The 21,811-nt window shown below is 41.6% G+C and overlaps 1 protein-coding gene across 3 annotated transcripts in view; it reads right to left on the reverse strand.

Annotated features, from left to right (window-relative positions):
• Nucleotides 1-21,811, reverse strand: part of ACVR1 (activin A receptor type 1) — a 139,363-nt gene that overhangs the window by 82,887 nt on the left and 34,665 nt on the right. The window lies entirely within an intron of this gene.

The following is a 21,811-nucleotide window of genomic DNA, read 5'->3' on the forward strand; positions in this document are numbered from 1 at the left end:
GTTCAAAGGCTCATAAAACAATGGTGGGGAAGGAGTACAAAGCGGAAGGGAAGAGGAGGGGAGCTCTAGATAACTAATAAAAAACAAAAACCCACCCAGGCCCCATTTTCCTTTAGGAAGACTTGAAAAACATCAACATTTGCCAAAGGAAGAGGAAATTTTTATTAGAACCAAACTTTCCCATTCAAATAGTTAAGTAACACAAAACACTGAAGAACTTACTGCCTTCAGAAAACAGCGCCTTTTTTTTTAACCTCAAGGAACATTTTGCCAAGAAAACCTTCACATAAATAAATCTAAGCAGAAAACAAGCCCCAAATGCAGCATTCTGCAATAATTATGGGGAAAAATCTTCCCATCCACCTTGGAATTCGAGGGAAATGTTTTACAGATACTATCAAACCGTTCCTCACTTCAGCTTAAATTGAGGCTCACAATCTATTTGAAAAGAAAATCTAGACACATAAGGCACAGTAAGAATAAGACATGTAAAACTATCTTCCATAGGGAGGTCAACCAGAAATTTGTCTTTTTCAGCAACCACTTAGCAAAGTGAAAGAGCAAAAATGCATTTCTAAAGTGGGCATCCTTAAAAACAAACACATCAGCTGAGCAGCACCCGCAAACCCTTGAGTTTCAGAACAAACTGTTGAAATACTGGTATTTTCCAAGATGCTGGGGCCAGGGAAATCTGGCAGATTCACACTAAAGCTGCTTTCCCCTCTGCCAAAGACTAACCGCATTTTAAGAGGAGGCCAGTGTTCAGCTGTCCTGCCTAGGGTCAACCATGTCTTTAAGTGAGAGTTACTGTACTGGTAGGAAGAGGTTTAGATAAGCCAGAAAATAAACACTGGTTTATATTTTTCTGATTCTCTTTTTAAAAATCAGAGACTCTCTCTCTCTTTTTTTTTTTTTTTCTCATTATAAAGGTGCTACTAATTTGCCATCCAACATCCCAGCCCCATCATCTTCACTGCATGGAACTCCTTCTCATCCTTCAAGACAGTGTTTGGGTTCTCCTGCCTCTGTCCAGTCTTCTCTAAAGATTCTTATATTTCCCAGATCTTTCTAATTCCCCTGGTATTTATATTCTATATGACGAACAATCTAGCACTTAATTCTCTGCCATGCACTGGGTTTCTCGAAACCAATTCAAAACTAGGTAAAGATCACATATTATTCTTCAGTGTTTAGCCCTCTTTCATGATACTTAGCATATACTTGGTACTCAAGAGTTAACTAGATAAAAATTAAATCTCCAAGTTAAATATAATTTAACATTTGTTTTAAAATTCATTGGACTCTCAAACCATGGACTGAAATCAAAACTGTGGTGTACTATAAGAAAGACAAGGTTGGTAAAATGGGAAATAATGTGAACTGGATACTTAACTCTTCAAATGTTCTACTTGGCACCCATCTCCCCCCAAATACCCTTCTATCAATAGGCAAGCTCGGCACACCTGAAAGGCAGCTAAAAACTGTTGTGTTCAAAATCCCAAGAGGGACTGAAAATATAAAAACCAACTCCCCAAAAAGATATACACACTAATTAAAATCAGTGCTATTGTTCAGGCGCTGTGGCTCATGCCTGTAATCCCAGCACTTTGAGAGGCCGAGGTGGGTGGACCACCTGAGGTCCGGAGTTGAAGACCAGCCTGGCTGACATGGTGAAACCCTGTCTCTACCAAAAATACAAAATTAGCCTGGCGTGGTGGCAGGCACCTGTAATCCCAGCTACTCGGGAGTCTGAGGCACGAGACTCGCTTGAACCCGGAAGGTGGAGGCTGCAGTGAGCCAAGATCAGCGCCACTGCACTCCAGCCTGGGGAACAGAGGGAGAATTTGTCTAAAAAAAAAAAAAAAAATCAGTGCCATGAAATAAATATCTATATAGTAAACTCTAGCAAATTTTCAAAAACCATTCATTGAGCTGAGTTTTTTTCCAAAAATTTAGCCAACTTATTTGGCGATGGAGTTTCAATTCTTGGCAGCTAATCAAGCTGTGTAAAAGTCTGACCCTAAAGGGTCAAAGACACATTCCTGTGCAGGTGGTTGGAGGATGACTATGAAGAAGGAGAAGGAAAATCCAATCAAATTTTCTAACTCTAATTTTGGGCATTTAACATTACAGTTTTCTTCAATCCAGTTTAAAAGAACATGCATAGTTTCTTAAAAGTTGTTGCAATATGATGGGACCTGAGTAACAGGCAAGCATAAAAAGCACTTAAAATCAAACAAGCTCTTGGCAGTCCACACAACAGCTAAGCAACAGGGGAAAAAAAAATCAAGACAAGTTTTCTCAGCTCTTTAGTTACAATCATATCCTTGACTTCTAGAAACTGTGGCTTCTAAACATTGCAAATCCTTACCCTTTCAAGAACCATTCCATACTCTCCCTGTCTGTTCACCCAGCCCATAAACCAAATAAATCAAGGTGTATCTTGCCGTGGAATTGCCATTAACCAGAACTACTTCAGAAAGCAGGATATGGTAGCAAGAACACGGACTTAGGAAGCAGCCAAACTCAGTTTTCCAACCTATTAAATGTGACCTCCGCAAATCATTTAACCTCTGAGTTTCAGTTTCCTTTTCCATGAAATGGGGTAAATACTCCCCATCTAGTTACTAATTATAGCAGCTATCATTTAGTGAGCTCTTAGTTCTATAACTGTGTTAACCACATTACTTGCATTGTCTGACCTAATCCTAACAATGAAATTGAGAGGTTATACTATTCCCAAATTATACATAAGAAAATGTGAATGACCATGAGAAACGGGAATTTCCAGGAATTTCTCCAGAATATATTCTTCTTAAAATACTTGCATTCTTTACTCATTATTTGGATATCCAAAAACATTGTTAAATGGGAACTATCACACTTAGTAGGATTTATAAAGAATTGTAGCATAGCAAATACTAAGATCCTGGAAAATGCTAGTGAACATTATTGGATGTTATGCCAGTAGCGGGCAAAATCCAGCCCACAGTCTGGATTTGTAAATAAAAGTTTTATTGCAACAGGCACACTTGTTCATTTTAAGTATAGTCTATGACTGCTTTCACACTGAAATGGTAGAACTGATAGTTGTAACAGAGTCCGTATGGCTTGCAAAACCGAAAATATTTACTATCTGGCCCTTTAGAAAGAGACTTTGTTGACCACTGCAATAACCTACATTCAGATCTACAAGCAAATTAACAGTACTACACAGATTCGTATGTTGAAGTCACCAATTTAAAGACTCAGTTTACTTCTAAAACTTATTTCTTGCAATACCAAGCGTAGGATATGTATACAGTATGCTATGCATATAAACTTATTTTATTTGCAAGGATGACACATCAATGGTAGTAGCAGATTGGGCCACAAAGACACATTTTTAACATGGCAACGGCGAGAAGAAATCATGACCCATTCTCTCCCACATGCTCCTATCCTGCACTGGCTCCAAAAAAGGTGGATCTTATCCTTCAACTCTGCAAGTCAGCTTTTCCTGTTCTTGCTTTCAACTTGACATCAGTGAATTCTTTCTACTGTCATTGTGTTGACTCATACAATTCTCACAGGAGGATTATAACACTTTTTCCCATTTACCTCATAAGTGATTTTTCTAGGGATTTGGAAAAACATATATATTTCCCAAGAAATCCTGAGAAGGAATTCTGTGACAGAAACACTGTTCTCTCCAGGTGTATATCTAGAGACAGAGTAGGAATCAAATATGTTAGACTTCTAGATAATGAAGAAAAAAAAGCCGGGGAACGAGGGCAGAGCATGAGGAAAAACAAAATCTCCAAGATGTTTTAAGGAAAAGATTCAGGTCTGTCTTACAGCCTAGAAAGACAACCAGGCCAAACTAGAAGTACAGTGAAGATGGGCTTTCCTAATGTTTTGGCCAAAATATTAGAGCACCCTTCTCCTCCAGAATTTAAAGTACAATTTGGCTAAGACAAAAGGGGCCCGCTGTGGTTTACTTAATTACAGAGTGTAATTAAGTACCAGACTACACTTCTGAAGATAATCTGCCTACACTCCGTAACCTCGAAACCCTCAAGTGAAGTGGTTTGGTGGTCCATCAAAATCCCTTTCATCTGTCCAGCCAAAGATTCATTTACTCCTGCCAGAAATATAAAGTAAGGGAATCAAGGAGAAAACTTGAGGCAACAAAGGCAGTGAGTGGGCTACAGTAGCATAAAGAAGGTTCCATGCTTGAACCAACGGGTTCTGAGATGGATCCCAGCCCTGGCCCATGTAATCTTTTCCTGCAAAACAGGCGTCATGACTCCCTTGCAGAGCTGCCACGTATGAAGTACATGGCACTCAGTGGATGCTAATAAATGGTAGCTAATGTTGTAAACTCAATATTTAAGGAGCAGCTATAAGAAGAGAAGTGATGATTACCAGGGTTGAATTATTAGGTTGAATCCTATGCAAAATTGCTGAGATTTGACCATTTTGACTCATCAAAATAGCAATTTAGGGCCAGGCACAGTGGCTTATGCCTGTAATCCCTGCACATTGGAAGGCCAAGATAGGAGGATTGCTTGAGCCCAGGAGTTGGGAGACCAGCCTGGGGAATATGGCGAGACCCCATCTCTACAAAAAATTTAAAAATTAGCCCGGCATGGTGGTGCACACCTGTAGTCCCAGCTACTCAGGAGGCTGAGATGGGGGGACTGCTTCAGCCCAGAAGCTCGAGGCTACAGTGAGCCATGTTCATGCCACTGCACTCCAGCCTGGGCAACAGAGCAAGATCCTGTCAAAAAAGTAATAATAATAATAAGCAACTTTGAAATAAATATTACAAAGGGCTCCATAGGAAGCCTGAAAAGAGAATATGAAAGACTAATAGCCCAATACTCATTCTTCCACTGGTGGTGACTTAGAAAAAATCCAGACACCAAACAGGAAGGCTAGAGACTAAAATAGAATACCCCCTTAAGTCAACTTCTCACCAGATATGAGGTGTGACTTCAGAGAAGATCAGATTCCACAAAAGACAGACACACATGCACTCCTCACTCATAAGTAACCCATGTCACTCACTCCTTTCTCTTTTTTTTTGAGATGGAGTCTCACTCTCTCAACCAGGCTGGAGTGCAGTGGCACAATCTCCACTCACTGCAATCTCTACCTCCCAGGTTCAAGTGACTCTCCTGCCTCAGCCTCCTGAGTATCTGGGATTACAGGCGTATGCCACCACGCCTGGCTAATTTTTGGTGGAGATGGGGTTTTGCCATGTTGGCCAGGCTGGTCTCCTGACCTCAAGTGATCTGCCCACCTCAGTCTCTCAAAGTGCTGAGATTACAGGAGTGAGAGATTACCACACCCAGCCACTCCTTTCTCTCTCTCTTCTTTATTCCTGCTCTCTCCCTTTTCTATCCTTATTTCTTTCCCTATGCAAGGCCCACTGAAATCTTTGATTAACCAGTTTAGGAAGGAAATAAACACAGCCTTTCTGGTTAACTGATGTTACCAATTACACAGGAGGCCTTTCTATAAGCCTTTTAGAGCAGCTAGTAGCTCAATATAGACATCCAATGGATCCATCACACTTTCCCCCTATTTTTCTAATTGTCCTTCATTTTTTTCAAGTTCCATCAGCCTTTACCCAGTTAACAGGTCTGTGGTGGTTCCATGGAGTCAAATCAATTCCTGAGTGAGAAATGAGTTTCATGACAACTCATCAGGCCAGGGATCCCCAACCCCCAGGCTGTGGACGGGTACTGGTCCATGGCCTGTTAGGAACCCGGCCGCACAGCAGGAGGTAAGGGGCTGCAAGTGAGCATTAGGCCTGAGCTCTGCCTCCTATCAGATCAGATCAGTGGCGGCATTAGATTCTCAGTGGAGCGAACCCTACTGTGAACTGCACATGTGGGGAATCTAGGTTGTACACTCCTTATGAGAATCTAACTAATGCCTGGTGATCTGATGTAAACAGTTTCATCCTGAAACCATACCTCTTCCTCCCCACTACTCCATCCGTAGAAAAAATGTCTTCCATGAAATTAGTCTACTGTCCTGGGCTAACCCCAAGTAGCTTTATTCCAGCTATATGTACATCTCCAAATGGTTCTCAGCGAAGAATCCGAGTATCTTGAGTGAAGAGGGATTGAGAACAAGTGGAAGAGAAGAAAGAAGGAAATGGCCACTTCTTCCATTCCCCCAACACACAACTCCCTAAACAGAATCAGACTTCTCTGGTAATTAGATCGCCTTTCTGTCTGTTTGGCTCAGCTTTCACGTGTGTACACCCCATTGCAGCAGCGCTCCAGCTCTCCTCATTACCATGAGACATCCGTGTTGTAACTGTTGTCTGGCAGGAATGTGGTAATCCTTGGTGATTATACTCACACATAAGACTATACAGGCTTTCATCAGCTCATGATCTCAGGCACTTTTACAAGAGTTCGCAAGACTGCCACCCACCAGGCCAGGACCAGATTTTCTGGTTTTCTAATGGAGTGTCTGGCATTTTGTTTCTGCTAGGCTGTACTATTTACCTTCACTAGACAGATATTTAGCAAAACTTCAACGAGGAGCCTCTTGAAAGTAGGAACTCTGTGTATTCAATGTGCTGCTATATCTCCAGTGCCTGGTCTAGCATCATGCCAAACTACTTAAATATTTGTGGCGTGAATGAAGTTTAAAATTATAGAAAAAACAGGCTGAGCACAGTGGCTCATACCTATAATCCCAGCACTTTGGGAGGCCAAGGCAGGAGGATTACTTAAGCCCAAGAGTTCGAGACCAGCCTGGGCAATACTGTGAGACTTCATCTCCAAAAAATTAGCCAAGCATGGGTGGCACATACCTGTAGTCCCAGCTATTCGTGAGGGTGAGGGGGGAAGGACTGCTTGAGCCTGGGAGGTGGAGGCTGCAGTGGGCTATGGTCACACCACTGCATTACAGACTGGGCGACAGAGTAAGACCCTGTCAAAAAAAAAAAAAAAGAAAGAAACAAAAGAAAAGAAAGAAAAAGAGAGAGAAGGAAAGGAAAGGAAAGGAAAGGGAAAAGGAAAAGGAAAGGAAAGGGGAAAGGGGAAAGGGGAGAGGGGAGAGGGGAGAGGGGAGAGGGGAGAGGGTAGAGGGGAAAAGGAAAAGAAGAAGGAAGGGAAAGGAAAGGAAAGGAAAGGAGGAAGGGAAAGAAAGAAAGAGAGAAAGAGAAAGAGAGAAAGAGAAAGAAAGAAAAAAAAACAAAAAGCATTAATAATTTCAAGCTCATAAACTTGGTAAAGAAAAAGAAACTTCTCTATCACTCTTATCATTTCTAGGGTAGAAATGGCTAAATTTCTACCCTAGGCTTAAATTCAAAGCAGTAGCAGAAAGTACCAAATACCTTCCTGCAAGTATTTATATCATTACCAACCTAAGAAAAATTTTCACCAGATCATGCTTCCTAATTATGATTGAACAAGAATAAACTGAAAAAAAGACAATCAATATTATTTTTTATTATTTGGTTCTATTTATTGTTTGCCCACAAGCATGTAGGCATTTCTAAAGCTAGTCTAGAAACTGATTGCCCACTGTGCAGAGAGAACAAGGTAACAAGCAAAAAAACAAAAGAAAACAAAATCCAATAAAGTTAGGTAAAAAAGAAAAGAAAAATGAACAATGTTTTATGTGGCCTCGTTTTCTCACTGGTTTTGTGTGTGTATATACTACACACCCATAATTATGTCAGACAAGCCATGAATTGTATAAGTGTTTGCCAGTCCTGTAATGAGTTAATCTGAAAAATTAACCTGCACACTTCTTGAAAAGAAAAATAGTCTCTTACTTATCTCTGATTGTGTAATAATTGGGGTAGTATCCCTTCCATACTAACCAGTCAACAAATACTTGTTGGCCTATGAACAGTGAGTTAATTTAAAATAAGATTAAAGTCAAGAATTTAGGCAACTCTGGGTCTACCGCTGACTTGGTGGTCTTGAGCACTAGTGTCTTTCAACTCAGCTCTATCGTCTCTATGGGACTGAGCAGGGAGTCATCCAGGTCGATGGAGGTAACACTGAATCGATGAGCTAGACATGCCCCCGCACCACTGCTGTGTGACACTCAGAAGTCACTAACCCTTCTCACTCACCCTTCTCTGTTATCCTTTTATCCTAACTATAAAGAAAGAGCAGTGGCCCAAGTCACTAAGTTTCCTTCTAGCTCAAAGATTCTTCTTAGATATTTCTTGCATGATTGTTACCAGGATTCCTCAAGAATTATGCTAACAGCAAGGGGTATTCTTTAATTAAAGGTGCTGTTTTTGGGCCAGGTGTAGTGGCTCACACTTGTAATCCCAGCACTTTGAGAAGCCGAGGTAGGCGGACTGCTTGAGCCCAGGAATTTTCTGGGCAACATGGCAAAACCTCGTCTCTACAAAAAAATACAAAAGGCCGGGCGCAGGGGCTCACGCCTGTATTCCCAGCATTTTGGGAGGTCCAGGCAGGCAGATCACCTGAGGTCAGGAGTTCAAGACCAGCCTGGCCAACATGGTGAAACCCCGTCTCTACAAAAATACAAAAAAAATTAGCCGGGCATGATGGCGGATGCCTGTAATCCCAGCTACTCGGGAGACTGAGGCGGGAGAATCGATTGAACTTGGGAGGCGGAGCTTGCAGTGAGCCGAGATCACGCCACTGCACTCCAGCCTAGGCAACAGAGCAAGACTCCGTCTCAAAAAAAAAAAAAAAAAAAAAAAAATTAGGTGGGCATAGCAGTGGGTCTCTGTAGTCCCAGCTACTCAGGAAGCTGAGGCAGGAGGCTTGCTTGAGCCTGGAAGGCAGAGGCTGCTGAGATCATGTCACTGCGCTCCAGCCTGGGCAACAGAGGGATAGCAAAACTCTGTTTCCAAAAAAAGACAGCTTTCCAATCTACCTCTGTACTGAGATGGCACCCAACCCACTAATTAAAGAAAAAAATGTAAAAATAACATAATACTTTTTATTTAATTTAGCAGTTTCATTCTTAACTCAGAGATTAGTTTTTTGTTTTTTTGTTTGTTTGTTTTTTGAGACAGAGTCTCACTCTGTTGCCCAGGCTAGAGTGCAGTGGCGCAATCTTGGCTCACTCCAACCTCTGCCTCCCGGGCTCAAGCGATTTTTGTGCCTCAGCCTCCTGAGTAGCTGGGATTACAGGCACCCACCACCATGCCCAGATAATTTTTGTATTTTTAGTAGAGATGGGGGTTTCCCCATGTTGGCCAGGCTGGTCTCGAACTCCTGACCTCAAGTGATCCACCTGCCTCAGCCTCCCAAAGTGCTGGGATTACAGGCGTGATCCACTGTGTCTGACTGAGGTTTGCTTTTAATTTAATTTGCTCACCAATCATTTGCTCTCCAATTGAAGGATAACTGAGTACGAAAATGTACAAACAGAATTAGAGTAACAGCGGGTCTACCAAGAACAGTCTCTCAAGGGAGCAAAAGAATACATCCAGGTTCCCAAGACTAAAAGCATCCTGTCCATGTCACCCACCATCCCAAATCTACTAATCTTTCTTTATGTCCTATCTTCTGCAATGGAACCACTGAAGAATCTTGTAGACAAAGCCAGAAACCAAGTTTGCCTTACAAACCCCATCGCTGCCTACAACCCAGCCCAGGACCTCTCCCACCAGCAGTGGCCCAACTGACTCCTTCATGGTCTCCTCTACATCCCTGCCATGAGTGTAGTAAATTGTTCATTGAGTAACGCTCACTAGTGCCTCTCCTCTGCTTAAAGCCATCAATGGTTCTCCCAGCTGGTGTAGATTTCTTGATTTTTATGATCTGGCCCCAGACATCTCCAACATCATCGAGTTATCATCTCATAGGTACCCTCACCCTAATTGTATCTTACAGCTCCCTGGGGACACCATGACCATGTTCACCTTCTGCCTTTGCACTTGTCTGCCTGAAACGTCTTTTTTCATCTGGCAAACTCCTATGCTTCAGGATCAGCCCCAGCATCACCTCCCAAAGCCCCCATGTCTACATCCTGTCTGAAATATTAACACATGCCCCCTCATCTGTTTTTCCCAAACTTAACTATTGTGGCCCTTAAAAGTGCATTTTAATTTTTAAATTTTACTATTTCCCTGGTGAGTCTGTGGACTCCTCAAAGGTAAGAGTATTTTTCACCTATGAAACATCAAGGATAGTCATAAACAATAGGCCAAGAGGCTGGGCACAGTGGCTCACGCCTGTAATCCCAACACTCTGTCTGGGAAGCCAAGGCAGGTGGATCACCTGAAGTCAGGAGTTCGAGACCAGCCTGGCCAACATGGTGAAATGCCATCTGTACTAAAAATACAAAAATTAGCCAGGTGTGGTAGCAGGCTCCTGTAATCCCAGCTACTTGGGAGGCTGAGGCAGGAGAATTGCTTGAACCCAGGAGGCGGAGGTTTCAGTGAGCCGAGATCATGCCATTGCACTCCAGCCTAGGTGACAAGAGCAAACTCCGTCTCAAAATAAAATTAAATAAAAGGCCCTTAATAAATGTTGATAATAAATGGTGTACCCTGATAATGGATTCAAAGCAGAAAAGATACCATCCAAGAGAAATATGAACAATTTAAAAAATGAAAAAGAAATAATAATGCTAATGGAAAAAAGGAGGTAGACCTACTGGAACCCATTTTCAGTGTTGTCATGGCTTTTAACTCAAACTAAAAAACAAAACAAACTTCCCCAAACCCTAAGTTATAGACAAAGAGAACTACCAACGTTTCTGATTTCATACAAAAAGACAATGTGTAAACTAAGTGTATATACTCAACCACAGCTTCCTTGTGACTTACATTTGAAAACAAAGTATTCCCTACTCTAACATTTTAGGACATAATCTTTTTTCTAAATTTTATATACACACAGAGAGAGAAAACAAAACTTGAAATACTTATATACCATGCTAACAATGTAATATTACTGGAAACTAAATTGTTATCAATAAAATGTAAGAAGGGAGATGCTTTGTTTCACCAAAAAAAAAAAAAAAAAATGTAATTTTTTCCCAGAGAATTATTCCCAAGATGGTCACTTGGACTCATGCCCCCATACAATTCCCTTGGCTAAGCTCTCACTGGCTGGCCTGCTTCCAGATGTTGTCAGTCAAGGTGACTAAGGGAGCTCAAGTAGGAAAAAGAAGTGTTCTTCCTCTCACCATGACAATGTTACATTTGCTACATTTTTTGTCTTAGAAACAGGGTCTCACTCTGTTGCTCAAGTTGGAGTGGAGTGGCAGAAACATAACTCACTGTAGCCTTGAATTCCTGGTCTCAAACAATTCTCCCACCTTAGCCTCCCAAAGCACTAGGATTACAGGAATGAGACACCACACCTGGCCTTTACCTTCTTAAAGGTTTTTCCCCACCCCACTACCCATTTTCTCAGCCCCAGACTGTTTATATCACACTGGGAAGAAAAGACAAATAACACACATTGCTATATAATGTTATTCAATTTACTTTAATAAGCATGAAAAAGGTAACAGAAAGGAGGCAATGGCCAAAGACAAATGTTAAAGAAAAGAGTAGGAAGATCCAAGGAATAATAAATGGCTGTTATTAGCATTTGCTGGCTGGGATCACTTTTACACATGAAATCGCTTAATGCGTGAGTCATTTGAACTCATGACTGCACTGAATCATTTCATGTGTTCAAGCAAACCTGCAATGAAAATAACCCAGAAGTCTTGAGATGCCAATGACTCTCCAATCAAAATAATGAGGGTGGCAGATCTACCCGAGAAAAATCAAAAAACAAATAGGTGCTTAGAAAACAATTTTAAATCCTGTTGTTTTCATAAAACAAGTGGGCAGAGTAAAGTGAGATTTTTTAGTTTACCAAAATTGGGACTGGGTTAAAATTTCAAAAGTTGAGAATTCACTGTTCTGGAGGATTCTGTGAGAGTCAACACTGGTGTCTACTCTGTGCCCACTGCAGGGTTGGGCCAGGAACTGGTTTCTACCCTCACTCAGTTCACAGGATGATCAGGAGAGCCCAATCCTTGGCTTCTACTCCAATAATGTTAGCTTTAAAATTAGTCTTACATGCTAATAGTTTCTCTGTCAGGGTGGTGAAAATGTTCTAACATTAGATAGTGGTGTCAGTTGAACAGTTCTGTGGCTACCCTAAAAACCACTGAATAGTACATTATAAAAGGGTGAATGTTTTTGGTATATGAACTAACTCAATAAAACTGTTATTTTAAAAATCAGTTTGAAAGGTCTTACAGCCTTTTTTGTACAACTTAGACCTCGAGTACATGCTGGGCTGTACTCCTGGACCTAGCTTCACCACCTGGACACAGCTTGTCTCCCAGTTAATTTTTGTGAAAAGAGCAAAAGCTCTGGAATCGCACAGCTTGAGGAATGAACCTAGGCATGTTACTTCCCAGGCATTGGTATCTTAAGCACATTACTCTCTGCCTGTGTCCCATCTATAAAACAGGCAGACACCACCCCCCAATCAGATGAGAACTACTGAGAATCTGCAAATCACCGCCAACTTCAGACTAACATTAGTAAATGGCAGATAATTAAAATGAAATTAAATAATTAAAATGAAACAGCCTCTACCAAAGGACACGTGAGGTATCAGAAGAAACTAACAGGAAAGACAAAAACGAGAAAGGATGATGGCAAGTCAAGAGTCAGGACTGAGGCCAGCCTACCTGGAATCTTCTTTGGGATTCCAGTGATGCTTTGCAGTAGGGGTGATATGGGGTGGGAAGATGGGGATGTGCCTGCTCCCAGAATTATGTGCTATTATCAAGACGACCTTGTCTATGATACATAAATCTCTGGACTCTTTAATGCAAGACCTTTTATATGAGTAACCACAAAACAGAGACATTTTCTATACTTTACTCTCCTCAAGTGTCACTCAGCATTCAGTCCACTAATGGAATTTTAGCCTCTTGATTTGGGTTACTATTAATTAGAACACATAGCTTTGCATCAGGATTCATTTTTTATAGATTAATTCTATAACATAAAACATGCCTGAATTTGACTGTTAGGAGTCTTTTCTTCACAAGCCTCAAGATTCCACACCTGTGATTAATTTACATAAGCACAGGTTGAAACATCAGCTTTTTGATCATTTGTGATATTGCAACTCTTAAGAAGCAACTTACCCGACAATTAATACAATCTATATTTATCAATAACCCAAATTCCCAGAATTTGGGCCAGAATTTCTAATGTGAAATTAATTCTTCATAGCCATTTTAACACCATTCTCATTTAAAATGTGCTCTATTTATCCAAGCAACAATGAAAGGAATATGTGTGTATAAACACACACATATATAAGCCTTTTGTCACACATTTCTACCCTTCAAAAGCAATTCAAGAAGAGCTAGAGACTAGCAAATTGTCAGCCCTATCCTTCCTCAGGTAGAGGTGATACTACAGCCAGCTGAATTCTCTCAGAAGTTCCTCCAGAGACCAGTAAGTTAACAAACTGTCTCCATACTGCACAGGTTGGCTTCCTGTATCTTTGCATCCCTGATGTCCAGCATATACTTGAGCTCTGTGGACTGAAGAGGAAGGGCAGACAAGCATTACCCAAAACCCCAGGGTTAAAGGACTAAATGAGCTCAGTTGTTCTCACCCTTGGCTGTACACTAAAAGTGCCTAAGAGTGCTCTCTGGTGGAAATGGAGGATGGCCATTGTCCCAACTCTACAGGTGACTCAAATGAGCAGCTGGGAGTTGAGTGTCACTGAAAGAGACATGGTAAGAAACAGTTAATACTTTCAGGATTGCTTCAATATGATGGGACATGAAAGTACAACACACATATAAAAAGGAAATAAAACGTTAGCAATTGTCTCTGTTTACCATTCACACTGTCAACAATTACAGGAAAAATTCAACGAGTTTCAGGTCACTAAACCTTAGTCCATTTCATAAACATTTGTCTACCTGATTTTGTTTTTTTTTTTTACTTTCTAAATCCAAGAGGGAAATGATAATCTTCTGTAAGTTTTAGAATGGCTTATTTTCTAAAACTGTCAGGAAGGAAAAGGCTAGCTCCTGTTAGTTTTAATTTTGAATGTGGTAAGTATTGGTGGAGGTAACTCTTAGATAACAGCTTTTTTAAAAATCCATTTTAGTTGTTTCATGTGCAGCACTTTTGTTGGTTCTGCCAGCACTGCTGTGCACTCAGGCTTAAGACAACACATACTAGCATGAATTCAACTGAGTCTCTTAGAACTTCTAACCAAATTTAGACTGGTTTAACACAACCATGAGGTATCCTTCCAGTTTTTTAATAATACTTTGGACATACAAAGGGCAGGTCACATACATGTCTAGAAGCTATTTTCTTTTAAATATAATTTTGGATTAAATTTAAAATCACCTGTCGCCCAGGTTGGAGTGCAGTGGCGTGACCTCGGCTCACTGCAACCTCTGCCTCCCGAATTCAAGCGATTCTCCTGCCTCAGCCTCCTGAGTAGCTGGGATTACAGGCGCGTGCCACCCCAGCTAATTTTGTGTATTTTTAGCAGAGACGGGGTTTCACCGTGTTAGCCAGGATGGTCTCGATCTCCTGACCTCAGGTGATCTGCCTGCCTCGGCCTCCCAAAGTGCTGGGATTATAGGCGTGACCCACCATGCCCAGCCTGGTCATTTTTTTTTAAGAGGCAAATAAATGTGAATGCTCCACAGAAGTAGGGGCATTCCAGGGTTGAAAAAAAGCTTCCATATGTGAATATGCTCTTTCTCTAGAGGTAGATGCGTGGGTCCCAACTGTGGGGTTTATTGTATGAATACATCAGACAGCAAGAATAGAGAGCTATATATATCACACACATATGTGCCATTTATACTGCCATTTCTCAAATACAGTATGAATTCATGCAGATGTATATCAAATAAATAAATATATTCATATATACATATATAAAAACATATAGTATATGACTATATCTATTCAACCCATGCTATGGTCTAAATGTTTGTATCCTCTCAAATTCATATGTTGTAACCTAATCACCAATGGGATGACATTAGGAAGTGAGGCTTTTGGAGGTGATTAAATCATGAAAGCAGGGCCTCGTGGGATGAGTGCCCCTGTGGATTTAGTCCCCTTATAAGAGAGACCCCAGATAGCTACCTTATCCCTTCCACCAGGTGAAGACAGAGCAAGAAGATGCCAACTATGACCTAAGAAGCCCTCGCCAGACACTGAATCTGCCAGTGCTTTGATCTTGAGCTGCCCAGCCTCCAGAACTGTGTAAAATAAATGTCGGGTCTTTATAAGCTACACAGCCTCTGGAATTTTGTCACAGTAGCCCAAATGGACTAAAACAATCCATATAGACTAAAAATGCAACTAAAACCTTTAGTAAGGGTCCTGATGTTTCCTTTTTAGGAAACTGCCAGCACTCCACATCCCACCACATCCCATGTGTCCTCAACCACTATGCCCCCTTCCTCCCCTACACTGTGGTTAAAACCCAGAACTGAGCCAGTTAGAACTGCGGTCCTGCCATGCGCTACCTTTAAGGCCTCAGGAGCTAACTTAATGTGCCTCATTCCCTTCATCTGAAAAATTTCAATTAAAAATTACACCTGCCTCACAGAATTATCCTAAGAATTAAATGAGTTAATATATGTAAAGCACTCACAACAGAACATGATATAAGCACCATTAAAGGATAAGTTATTAATATTATTGATGCTCTTATAACCATAATGCTGACTTTTGTGATACTCATTTCTTTCCTTAACACTTTTTCTTTTTCTTAATAGTATATTTTACTAACTAAAACATACAGTTCTTTGACTTGTCTTTGAGTTCCATTTTTTTCTCACTCTGAAAGACATAATGGAACACATGGGAGAGTATTGTGCTGAATCAGCTCCAACGTATGTCAAAATTTCTTTACCTCAATAATGAATAATAAATTACTTAGCAATACTCACAATGGACTGCAGCGTAGCTCTGCCCCACAGCAGGGCTGAAAACCAGTGGTTAAAAACAAGGATCTGTTAACCAGTAGGGTTTATTGACAGAACAAAGGGAAACCTTCACATTGATAACCAGTGTGCAGATTACATCCTCCAAGCATCCTCCAGTGAACAGAAAACAGAAAGCAAGTCACTGCCAAACAACCAGCCAACAACCCTTTAATTTAATATACTCTACTGTTCTTCATCAATATGGACGCAGACAAGCGTCTATCAAGAATACCATGGAGCCTTTCAACTACTATGAAATGTAAAAATGAAAACCAAAGTGTTATACCTGGAATTCACCCAAATCTTTTAAACATATAAAATTAACAGTGACGACCTGACATTTAGAAAAAGACAAGCTGGCACAGTAATGCATGCATGACATGTTAAAGGCCATTCAATATCTAATATTCATCATGGGGAGTCGTATTTCCTCAGAGCAGGCTCCCTACTTTGCTGTGTAAATTAAAACTGTGTCAGAAGAGGCAAATACTTTTTTTGGAAATGCCTAACATAAAGGCTTTATCTGTAAGAACAAGGTTTGCCCATGACCTTACTTTGCCATCTTTAGTGATGAGAGAAGAAACCAGGCTTGAGATACTGTGGCCACTGGCCACTTGGTGTGGCCTGAGAGTGAGAAGTCCGCAGCCAGGAACCTTGAGACAGCTCACAATCTACATGGGGTTTCCAAAAAGGAAACACAGGTTGTACCTAAAAGCATTCCTTATTGCTCCTCTCTACACATTTTATCCACTACCTTATATCTGCACACAAAGTCCTCCATTTCAGGAAGGAAACCAGGACAAGCGTCACTCCTAGCTGAGCTCTTCGCCAGGTACTTTACTCAAGATTCATCTCCTCCAGGGTGCTTGGATACCCACCCTTGTTCTCCCTTCCCATGGCTTTCCCAACCAGGAAATCATCACCACCTTCTGACAGCAGAAGGACTTTGTCCTCTTTAGCACTGAGTCCCCAGTCCCTACCGGGGTGCCTGACACAGTGAGCACACTCAAGAGGGTGTGCTGCAAGATAAATGAATGTCTCTCCTCCTCTGTGAAGGCTTCCAGGATTTACAAGGCTTCCAGAATTTAAAAGTAATGTGTGCCCTTACCCCACAACACCAGCATTCTGAAGGGCCTAGATAAAGAACACTCCATCTCCTCTTCTGGATGTCTACTGTAATTAGGTGGAATAAATACCAGATGAATTGGTTCATATCATGTGCTTCATTACATCTGCACCCATGAACAGGAAGAACAGACTTTGCAGCCTTGAGTAAATGAGCTCCTTAAGATTTACGTTTCTCTCGCCTGTAAAATGAGGCTAGATACCTACTTCCTAATATACATAAAGTTCATAGCACAGGATGTGGCACAAAGATAAACACTCAAATATCTTTTCCCTTCCCCATGTATAGTATGAATAAAAGTCAAAGTAATTTAAATTTTACACTCACATGTAACAGAGGCAGAGCTAGGTAATCAGCTCATCTCTCTTTTGAATTTACAGGGATGCTTTTCTAAATCACTCAAACAGCATGTCTTTCTTTCCCTTTGGAGATCAAAGGATTTACCTCAGCATGAGACAGTAAGTTCCCAAAGTCAGGTCTCGTCTGCACACAGCCTTACCTGGCCCACAGTCACAGAAGAGAGCTTCACTCAGAGAACGGGTTCAGGAAGTACATATAGAATGAAAGCTGACTAAAGCAAGCCTTTGCCATTTTCCATTATCTTCTAAAATGAGATGCTTTTTTAAAAAAAACTTTTACATTTTTTAATTTAATTTCGAGCATGGAAATTTAAAGATATTTGAGGGAAAATAGAGCGGTACATCTGTGATAAGTGACTGTTCTGTCAAAGTTTAAGGACTGTAACCCTTAGATACATTTTATTCAAAATAACAATTTCTATTGTCACAAACTCAAAGCAACCCAGACAAACAGGCTTGGAAACTACCAGCCAACTTCATTCTGTGAGTAACCATTAAGTTTTAATCAGATGTGGTTCAATTTCTGGAACAGTGAGCATTAAGAGGGGCTCATCAAGGAAAATGGGCAAAAGTAGGAGGAGAAGGAGAAGGAGGAGGAGGAGGAGAGGAGGAGGTAGAGAACAAAAGAACTGCCCCGCAAGCCAGTCATTGAACGTGGACTCTTGACTCGAATTCTCTGCCCCTCTTTGCAGCTGTTGTCTCCTGCAGTTGGCACGAAGCGTTGCCAGTCTGGGACCGGCTTCCAGTGAGGACAGCATTGTTTTATTGGCTACTTAGGCAATGCACACACCATTAATGGAGTTTTTATCTCTTCATTTTCCTGTCAGTACAGAACCAGCCAGTCTGACTCTGTTATTATCATCAAGAAAGCTTTTCCCCCCCTCCCCACACACACTCTTTAATCCAAACAACATCTGGGAACTTCAGCCTCTATCATGTAAAAGCGAAACAGATTTAGAGGGAGAGCAGGAGAAAGTACAGTTCCAGTCGCACTGAACAACAAACGAATTCCAACAGGAGAACTAACCTTGAGCCGCCCAATATCTCTGAAACGCTATTCGCTTCAAAAAGGCAAGGTACTTCCCGCTGCATTGCTTTAAACTTCCGATAGACCCTTGCTATCAAGAGGTGGGGAAAAAAAAACAACCCATAGTGACAAGTTGCTTATTGTACAAAAGAAAAACAAAATATTGGTACTGTTTTCCTAGAAGGGAAGTCCTGTTGTGAAATAAAAGTCAAGAATAATATTTAGGTGATTTTTTTAAAGAATGTCTTTTTTATTCAAAAAGGAAAAAACAATAAAGACCCTTTAGCAGACATTACTAGTAAGTACATCCCCAGTGTACAAACTATTAGGAAAAATGTGGCGCCATTAAACCCAGAAAATATGTCCTTCTGTAACAGACAGCTGTCTCCTCTGTAGTTTAAGTGTGCTTTCCGCTTAGCTCATGCTCCGTGAGTCATGGAATCAATACAGGAAGCACACAGAGCCAGCCACACTGCAGATTCCGAGGAGGGTCAAGCCACACAGCTCCTCTGTTCCTCTCCTCTGCTTGCTGCATGGCTCTTCCAAGTATGTACATCTGGGGAGAACGCACAACCCCATTTCTACTTCATGTTTAAACCTGCCTCATAAGGTCTCCAATCCTGGTCCTTTCAGCATTGTTTCTAGGTAAGTAGAACCTAAAAATTACAGCCCTCCAACATGCAGGTGTCAAGCAATCCATCCTGCCCCTCAGCCCCACTCCTTTTTGAGTTTTCTGCAATGCACCAATAACTATACTTAGGTTAGAAGGGACTTACTTCCCCAGAAATGCTCATCACCCAGTAGAAGACAAAATCAGAACTGAACATCTGAGTGTCAGCAAAGGTTAATGGTTTATTTTTAATTTATTTATTTTTGTTCCATTCAGCAAAACAGGGGAAAATCACTCACTGTCTGAGCCACAGGCTCCTGCTCACTGGAAGCTGTGCCCAGAGCCCCTTGCAGTCTGTTCTTAATGACAGTCTCAGTAACCTGATCCTCTCACAGTGGGAGTCTTGAGTAAGCACTGGCCTCTCTCGGGTCTCGCCTTTCTATTGTCCCACCCTGCGGGGCCAGCTGTTTCTGACAGCGAAATTGCTGCATGCTAAGCAATGAATGCTGTCAGAGAAGGAATTTTCATTTCTATAATGCATAGGCCTCCATGGACAAATTATACAGCTTATGGTGCTGGCTGCAGGATGCTGCTCCAAGCTTGAAGCACTGCCAAAATGAAGCCTGTCCTCCCCTCTCCCCAGCCCCAGGCTGACAAGACAGTCACCCAAAATGAATCTGAATGGCCCAGGGAGAAATGGAACACGTGTTTTCAGAGACAAACAAAACATATGTTGAGAATAGCTGTCCAGCGACACTCTTTGATGTAATGGCATACAGGGAAAGCTAATTGATCTAATGTCACACCACACAACTACCAGGCATGGCATCCATTATGACCTACTGTAATCTGATACCATGCAGTGAACATCCCAAGGGCATCAGGAAAATCACTGGCTCCCTGCTTCTGGTGGATGCCAGACTTACCCAGAAACCACACAAGAACTTAGTACTTTTTGAGAACCAAGCAACACTGTATGAGGTCCCAAGAACAGTGCTCTTTTATGAGAATGAAAGTCCCCAATATGTGCTTCATGGAATCATTCTGTAGAAACTCTATGCTTCCTCAGTTCCTCCCCCTCTCCTTCTCAGCAACAACTCCTGAACTGGGTCTGGGATACACCCCCTCCTATTCTGCATGCTGAGGTGTGGTTGAAAACCAATCATCACACTGCACTGGATTCCAGGGTGTGACGTGACCTGAGCCCACTCAATCAGAGTGACTCTTGGGATTTTACAGGAACTACTAGAAAAGAAAGTGTGATTTTCTCATTATACTTGAATGTAGGATATGCCATAGCCATTTTGCTACCTTGAAAAGAGAACCTGCTGAGGATGGAACTGACAAAAGAAGAAGTGGAGGGGAAATAACAGGGCTCTAGGGACACTGCTTGAGCCCTGAGTCAACCCAGATCTAAAACCTGTTTTACCCTGGACTCCATAGAATGGCAGCCATTCCATGTTCATCTTATTAAGGCTCATCTGGGTTGGAGTTTTCCATCACCTGCAAACGCAAACGAACGCATAAATTATCACTCCACCATTAGAGCATCCAGGAATCAACATAAATACGCATATCATACATTGCTATGAAAGCAAGAAAAACGTTTTCCTTTCTTGGTTATTTCTTGTGAGAACTTACTTTTTCACCTTTTCCTTCTAGTCCATATACCTTAATGTGAGCTAAAAGTGCAAAGTGTCACCTGATCTTGGCCATTTTTGCAAGGCAAATCTAGATATTTGACCTGAACTCAGAGAGATGAGGAAGCTAAATTCATGACCTGTTATAAATCTTAACCTGACATGGCACATGTGGAATAAAGAAAGTGGACTCTGGTTAGCGAGTGGTCCATCAGCTCCATGTCAGTGAAGCCAGCTGAGAAAAAGGCCAGGAAGCCAGCATGGGGGCAGGGAGCACCTGCTCTCTGGCTGGGTTCAGGTCAGCCAAAGCACAAGCACCTGCAGGCTGTGAGCCGCCAAGGCCATCACGCGCCACATCCTGCAGCCGTCCACTTTATCATTAACTACTGTCTGGCCAGCAAGGGCAGGGTCCGCTTCAAGAACACTGGGAACTTTAAGGCAGGAGGCATATTCAGAACCATGGTGGGCTCACAGCCACTCACTACAGACTATAAATAGCCTCCTGGCTGTGATCCCGATGGCAACCACAATTCCTGTTCCCCTGGTGGTAACAGAACTTCAGGCCTTTTGCCCAAGAAATTCAGCACAACCCACCAGGTATGGCAAAAATTATGAAATGTACATACATGCTTACTCAATGCCCTGGCCACTCTCCTCTTGTCCATACTTGGCTTCTAATCCCCAAAGATCAAAAAGTGGGGATATTAAAGTTGAAAAAGATATAAATAAGATTTCAGTTTGATGCTGAGAAAAAAAAAAAAAACTATAGAATACACAGGCTCAAAATTGACATAGGAAGGTAGGGAGGAAAATAAGACCCACTCACTCTCAACCCTTCTCCTTCGACAATCACAGGGATTTCAAATCCTTATAGTCATTATTTTATCTGAAGTTATAAGGGGATAGGATGAAGCAGGGGGGAAGACTTGCCCTGACTTCTAACTTGGGAGGAGCAAAGGAAGACCAAGAAGGCCACTAAGACTGCTTAGACATGTATTTTAACGATCGCATTTACCTAGCTGCTTCTCAGGGACAATAAAATGAAACAAAATTGTCAGGACTTACTTAAACTTACAGTTAAAGATCCACTCAGAG

Source organism: Pan troglodytes, chromosome 13 (assembly GCF_028858775.2).
Source record: "Pan troglodytes isolate AG18354 chromosome 13, NHGRI_mPanTro3-v2.0_pri, whole genome shotgun sequence".
Taxonomy (NCBI): Eukaryota; Metazoa; Chordata; class Mammalia; order Primates; family Hominidae; genus Pan; species Pan troglodytes.